Source organism: Lissotriton vulgaris, chromosome 1_1, assembly GCF_964263255.1.
Source record: "Lissotriton vulgaris chromosome 1_1, aLisVul1.2, whole genome shotgun sequence".
Taxonomy (NCBI): Eukaryota; Metazoa; Chordata; class Amphibia; order Caudata; family Salamandridae; genus Lissotriton; species Lissotriton vulgaris.
In genome coordinates this window covers 1,887,077,822-1,887,084,948 of record NC_141685.1, presented here as the reverse complement: position 1 = coordinate 1,887,084,948, position 7,127 = coordinate 1,887,077,822, and positions in this window count along the sequence as shown.

Genomic DNA, 7,127 nt, shown 5'->3' with positions numbered 1-7,127 from the left:
AGCAGATAGCTAATCTTATCATGAGCCATGCCAGAGTCCTACTTATCGGGGACCTGAAATATTGGTTCAATGACATATGCGGGGGCATCAGTCGGCTGAACTCTCTGAACTGATTTCTAACATCAATCTGGTCCAACATCTTACACTCACTATAAGGGCCACATCCTGGACCAAGTTTGGTCTCTCAACCTAGAACTCTCGCCACCTATTACCTCTCCCTGTATATGGTCTGACCACCATTTGATTGAATTTACAGCTACCTTCAGCAGCAGGACTAAGACTCCTAAGGCGGAGGGAGGTCTGACCAGAAAGTGGAAAACACTTGATACCCAGGAATTCATTAACACACTAGCTAGTTCCATTCCCACCGTTAATTCCTACTCTAGTGTTGACTCCAGGGAGAAAGATATCACTGACTGGCTATTGGCGGCCAGTGATATTCATGCTCTACTTATTGAATTCTCACGGGCCAGACACTATGAAGCCCATAAATGGTTCACCAGTGAACTGAAAACTCAAAAACTATTGCTCCGTCAGTTGGAGAGAAAATGGAGGCTTTGTTATGCCAGCGGAAAATCTTATTGGCCGCTAGGAAATCGTATTTTTCCACAAGAATCCTCGCTGCACCTAATAAATCTATAGAGATTACTCTTATCATAACATTTGTTGTGAGCTCTGGACTTTGCTTGAATTATTCAAAAGGGTGAGTTCTCCCCACCCTTTGTTTTCAGAGTATTGGGTTTTCTCTGACCAAGAAGCACCAACCACTATTATCATTTCTCCTTCACTCAACCCCTACCTGTTGTGTGCCATAACATTTCTTAACACTCAAAACCCATCGCTGATGATGCTGACGATCTCTCTCTGGAGTCCCTTAATGCTGCTGTCCAATTTCTGCTCCAAATTCAGCGTTGGATGGACTTGAATCAACTGAAGCTCAACCCAGCCAAAACAGAACTGGTGTTGCCTGGGAAGAGCTCTACTTGTTGGGGACCTCATTTTTGGCCAGGGGAATTAGGCCCACCCCCAGTCCTCATCAGTAAAAAGTCTTGGGGTGACTATAGACTCTGATCTCTCACTTAGAGGACAGGTGGGTGCCATGGTCTCCACCAGCCTTTTCCAGCTGCGTAAAATAAGGAAAATCTCACACTTGCTATCCCACCAAGCTCTGGTTCAGGTGGTTATAGCTCTGGTGCTCTTACGCCTTGTCTTTTCTAACTCCCTTTACAGCGGCCTCCCCCAGGGTCTGCTCAACCGCCTCCAAATAATACAGAATCAGGCGGCGAGACTGATCTACAAACCGTGATGGCAATCGGCCAGGCCCCTATTGTCTAAACTACATTGGCTGCCTATAGCACAACACACCGCCTTTAAGACAGATTGCATAGTTTTTAAAACATTACACTGTGTGAGCCCTAAATTTCTTAATAGCCGGATTATTAACCATGCCCCTATGCGCAACCTTTGGTCTGCTCACCTCCATCTTCTCACTACCCACACCATCAAACTAAAAAAGCAGGGTGGACGGAGATTTGCCTTTTTGGCACCTTGGCTTTGGACCTCATTTCCACTCTCTGTCAGGAACTGTGACAACTTACTGGGCTTTATAAAGGCTTTGAAAACATGGCTCTTCGGGGAATCTTATTAATCTGGTCTCTTGTATTAACATTCATCCGATTAGCGACATGAAACATTTCGGTGTCCGTGCGCTTAATAATTTCATCTTAACATAACTTAACTAATGCATGAACCACAGTTTTCCTACAATCCATAGGCAAGAGATGTTATGTTATGTCTCAGCGGGACTATGCTAACAGCCTGTATTTGGGTCTCCCAGCTATTTGATCAGGAAACTACAAATTATTAAAAATGCGGCAGCTAGGCTTATTAGAAACATGGAGGATAGAGTGTAAGGTGCTGACCTTCACTTATAGAGCAGCTAGGGACACAATGGCCCACAATACTTGAAGCAGAGACTCCAGAAATGCCGCCAGACCAGGGCTTTGAGATCAAATCATCAGGACCTACTTGTGATTCCCCGCTTTGCAAAAGCAAGGATTGGCAGCGAGCTTTCTCTGTGCAAACTGCTTCTCTCTGGAACTCCATGCCTGAGCACATACGGAAGGCCAAGTCAGAACCCATGTTTAGGAAGGCTCTGAAAACTTGGCTTTTTGACCTATCTTAGAGCTCTCCCACCAGTTCACTCCTGCTGTATCCGCTGCTGGCGCCAGGACACTTCCATTGGAGTTTGCCGCGCACTCTATACATTGCAATAATAATAATAATAATAACGTTTGTATTAATATTTCCTGCTTTTCTCTCTCCCAGTGTAAACTGCTTTCTTTTACTTCATAATGTTATTATGCATGTATTTTTCTTATTTACTTCTGTTATTAAGTATACTCATTTTTATGTAAATTTACTTTTAATAAATCTGATTATACTTAAATAATATTTTACTTTTTGAAAGTATATATTTTTCTTTTTCTAATTGTATTTTATAATAAGGTTTTTAAAATTGAATACTTATTTTCTATTATATTAATATTTTAAACTTTAATATCTAAATTCAGTTAAATGTTACATTGTATATAGTAGAATCGATAAACTTACCTGTGTTTATGATATTCAGGTACACCATTTTGTCTCCATAATTTTTTTATGTAGCTATACAGTATGTAAACATGATACTTTTGGATATAATTTTTTTTGCAATATTTAGGTATTGGTATATTTTTGTTTTCATTGCGCTATAAAACTACAGGACCTGCTGCTGGAAGAGGAGGGAGACAGATACTTCCTGCTTCTATCATGTTTCTTCACAACCGACCTCCGATTATATGTAATCATCAGCCAGTAATAAGCAATCTTACAAAACAAATTCACATAATATGCTGAATTCTATGAAAAGATGAGGCGTTAGAGAAATCCTTCCCAAATCTTGCTTCCTAGACTCCAAAATGAGACTTTCTGCATGCTCTGTAACTTCTGCTCTCACTTCACATACATGACTCAGCATTCATCTCATCCCTTCTTCTAACACATGAAGGGAGGAAAACACAATCTAAAAACAAGGATTCCTGAGCCTCCAACACCAAAACCACAAGGAGGTGAGAGAAATAACGCTTGAGAGAAATAAGAAATATATACTCTTAAGGTCCTATGTTTATAACTTGTCAGCATAACTTTCACAATGATCTCCAGTCTCCTTCCAAGTCCAACAGGGAAAGAACACGAGTGAAAGAAAGAGATCTAAGCCCAGCAGGGATATCTAGCAACTTCCTAAAGACCTCTTCTCAGTCTAAGGCAAGGAAAAAACGAAGGATGCTGGAATTATAAGCCTCTTTTGAGGTACCCAGTCAGAGGCTTTCATTATCACATTTCTTGGGAGGTGAAGTCAATGATATATATTTTCTGCTGTTAACTAAACACAGGTGACATGCGTACCGTACTGAAAGACACGTTTTTGGACTTACTATGTTGGACTGCTAGCAACTGAGTTGGAACAAGTGCTGTACTGTTGAGTGTCTTTCTACTTCAAATTCTTCAAAGGGGGTCCAGTTAGCAGCTGCCCCCTCCATGTTTGCACCAGATGTGGTGTAATAGTACAGATAAAGAGGATGATATTTTGATGAAGCCTACCTGTTTTTATACATTGTTAGGTGTGATATCCTTTAGTTTCGTGTCTCATGGTGGTGAGATCACCTTGTAAGTAATGACAGGGAGGAGGACGATGGATGTAGATGTAACAAATGCAATGCCCTCATTCACTTGGAGTAGGGCCATAGAAGACATGGATACTTCTGAATGGTCACATTATCAGGACTTGTACCATACTGATGGGTGCATTTCTGATGAAACTGGTTTCTTTGTGTCCTGACCTAAGAGCCATAACACTTCACTTTCCAGAGCACTTCCTGTTTAGTTGAAGTAGTCAATAGATTTTCAGGTCTTTATCACTAATTAGTGAGCCAACTCGTCAGCCCCATATACCCATCCAAATGAAGTATGTAACTGCCTGAGTGTTAACACTAGTATCTCATTATCCTGTCAATATGCTCTGGTACATGCCTACGCCTTTATTTGCCAAGGTTCTGAGCATACACATATACCTTGCACTCAAATAATTACGACTCTCAATTATATGAACACAAAATGACACACTAAGAGACTCTCCGTTATCCCTTTTTTAGCCTAACAATAAATTGTGCAATAAAAAAGCAATACACAAAACTGCTCAGTGGTTAATTGCCATGTGTGCCTTAATCTGTGAAAAGTCAGGTGAGGAACACTTCTCATGGACTCTGTACAATCCTTTCTTAATTCGAGTCGAGGAACTAATGCTGTATTGATTGATCACGTCAGATGATATCATGTTTCCTTTAGCCGTTCGTTTCTGAGTTGGTGTCTGAGTGGATTAATGCACACACTGCAGGAACATTGTTTTGACCTCATGATCACAGTTTGAAATCCTGATGTGTTTATTCATATTTTCATCGTTCTGAGGTTGATAAAAGAAATGGTACCATTGTGTTGAGTAACAATAGACATCTGTTACTCAGAGCCAGCAGGATTCCCCATGGGTAGAGTGTGTGCTTTACAAAGGTGCGTTATGTGATTTAAATTGTAAAACCTTTCTTATAACCTATACCACTGTAGGGTACTTTAAATAAAGGCTGAAATAACAGGGCTGCTCATTCCCAAAGTAGGGTCTTCCAACTGTGCACAATGCACTTTTCATGTAAAAAAAAATAATGTGTGCTAATCCTAGTAGCATACAAATAGGTAAAGCAAAACCTGCTGCACACTAAATACAAAGTACAAGCATAAGAGATGTCTCAATGGACATAAAAGTTCAAATTTTAATGGACGAAGAAGGGGACCACCAGTGTGTCGGCTCCTCTTTTATTGTTCATAAATAGCCAGCCGACACGTGTTTCGTCGCAAGAAAACACACTATTTCCACGACTCCTCAGGGCTGGGGAGGATACAAAAATAAAGGAGTACATGGTAGCTTTACAATGATCATAGGGTTTATATGGTGACTGTATATGGTGCAAGAGTGGGGTGTGGGTGAATTGTGAGACAGTAAACAGTAACACATTAGTGGATGCACACAACACCAACCCTAATACCGGTGTGATTGTCGTCGTCGTTGGTGCAGAAAGGGAAGTGGGTCGGCGGTGAATATATATGTGTGCTATCTTCAACAGTTATTATATTCACATATTGATAACACGGTATTAAAGTAACGCAAGGAAAGGTGGGTCGTTGAAGCATAGGTGTCCTAGGAGCAGGTGAAAGTCATGGTGTGAGGGGGAAGGAATGAAGGGGAACAAATCCATGGGATTTGAATGGGAGTGTGCATCCTACCTGTAGGTGATGAATATAAAACCACAGGTCTATAATGCCACAAGAGGGAAGGAAACAGAAGGGGAGAGGATCATAAGGATGCATTCTACAGGCGGGAGTTGGTGAAAAATCACACACAGTAAATAAATGCACCCATGTTGGGAGCATGGTTTTTATGTAGTGAGTCTAAAAGGGGAATCTCACCGCGGTGCTGGTGATAATTCCGACCCGGCTCCGCTCGAGACCGGGTTAAGTTTTCGTCAGATTACGAGTTGCGTAGTTCCGAAGTAATGTTCTCCAGCGGGTATGTGGAGATACTGCAAAGAAGATACGACCGTGTAAGGTTCCAATTAAGTGGAGTTTAAATTCAACATTCTTTTTTCTAGATTCTCATTATCACGAAAAGTAGGTTATTGTTTAGCTCACCTTTAATCAATGGTATTGCTAGGTTAAGGAATCTTCAAGGTGAGTTGCTAGGGATTGTGTCTTTGTCCACGTTTGTGAAGCACGGGCAGTATGAAGACTTCTGTGGAATATATCCCTGAAGCGATAATACGTATGCCAAAATGTAGTCCACGCAGAAGATAGGATATAAAGGAAAAAAAGGAGAAAACAAGCCGGGGTGTAAATTAAACGGCTATTGTTTCTTTTCTTTTTTGTGTAGCAGTTATGTAGACATACAATCACTTATTTTATCCTGGTATTTAAAGTTATTCTGGTGGAGCTGTAGGTCTTAATTCAAAAAATATAAAGGAAGAGAGCAAGAAAGTGAATGGTTAGCCACTCTTGCTATAAGCCAATTTAAAAATTATATATATACATGAAATCATGATCAATAAGGCTGAAATGATCCCCCACATGTCCCCGCTCGTTAGGGCGTGTAACTGAGATTAACTCAGTATATTCTTCTACCTGTTTGGCAAGAGAGGGACTATGCTTCAAACGGGTTTCTTACCCGTAGTGCAGGAAGAAAGCGGCAAAAGAATTGTGCTGCACGCGATCCTGATCGGGAAGAAAACATACTTAATCCCTGAAATTTCTTAGCGCGTAAGGACCTTTCTCTTTTTACAATTGTCTCGATTATTTACTTAAATCTATTTGTCAAAAGACGGACTATGCTTGGAAGAGGTTGCTTACCCATAGTGCGGGGAGAGAACGCCAACAGTGTAGTTCGTCAGTATTTGGTTACGGGTGCGGTCACGTGTTGGAGAACCCGGAAGTACTCTAAATAGACCTAACAAAGGACCCGGATTTGAGTGCCTAGACAGTCAACTTGCGCCGTGTATTCCGTGGTGCTAAGTGAAAGGGGCGTGGAAGGAAATTCTCCGAAAAGCGGAGCTTAGTGTGAAATGCGGCGAGGGGATGTACAAGCCTCGTATAGTATGTATAGTCGGCGTCGCATGCAAAACGATGTGTGAGCTCTGTAGAGTGTATACGATCAGCGTCCAATACAGAACGGGGACAATGGGGATCATGCGACATAACTCAAATTGTGTGTGCAAATAATTATACAGATCAAAATTACAACATTATGACAACATTATTACCATTGAACATCTTAATCTTTCAGCGAACATTATTAAAGAACTTAATGGCAACTATGTTGTTGGTTTCTTCATTGTGGACAGTCATCACCATGTGAGGCGAATATATGAGGATCTAAAGATATTATTTATCAGCACATATACTGTTTTTGCCATGGCATTGCCTCATGTGAGTCTCATTGTGAGTCCTCGTAAATTAAGTTACCTCAGGATGGGGATTTCTCAAAATCT